Source organism: Egretta garzetta, unplaced genomic scaffold (genome assembly GCF_000687185.1).
Source record: "Egretta garzetta isolate BGI_Z169 unplaced genomic scaffold, ASM68718v1 scaffold350, whole genome shotgun sequence".
Taxonomy (NCBI): domain Eukaryota; kingdom Metazoa; phylum Chordata; class Aves; order Pelecaniformes; family Ardeidae; genus Egretta; species Egretta garzetta.
In genome coordinates, this window is record NW_009258273.1 from 171,285 (window position 1) to 171,602 (window position 318).

Sequence of the window (318 nt, forward strand, 5' to 3'; positions counted from 1 at the left end):
GTGCCCCCCCCCCCGTACCACGGTGTTGGGTTTCCTGTTGCAAGCGGACGGACGCACAGACACCGCCCGGGCGCGGAGACGTCCTCCTCTCCTCCCTCCCCGTGCGGGCAGCAGACCAAATTCCGTGCTCGGTTCCGCTGGCGTCAACCGGCCCCAGCCTCCGTGGCAGCGCCTGGGCTCTGCCACCGCGGGGATGCTCCGGTGGGGAGCAGGATGGGACCGTGGGCAGAGGGGAGGGATGCAGGAGGACAGAAGGGGTTTGCTGGAGCATCCCATGGGGCTGGAGCATCACCCGGAATTTTCCAAGGGTGCAGGGCA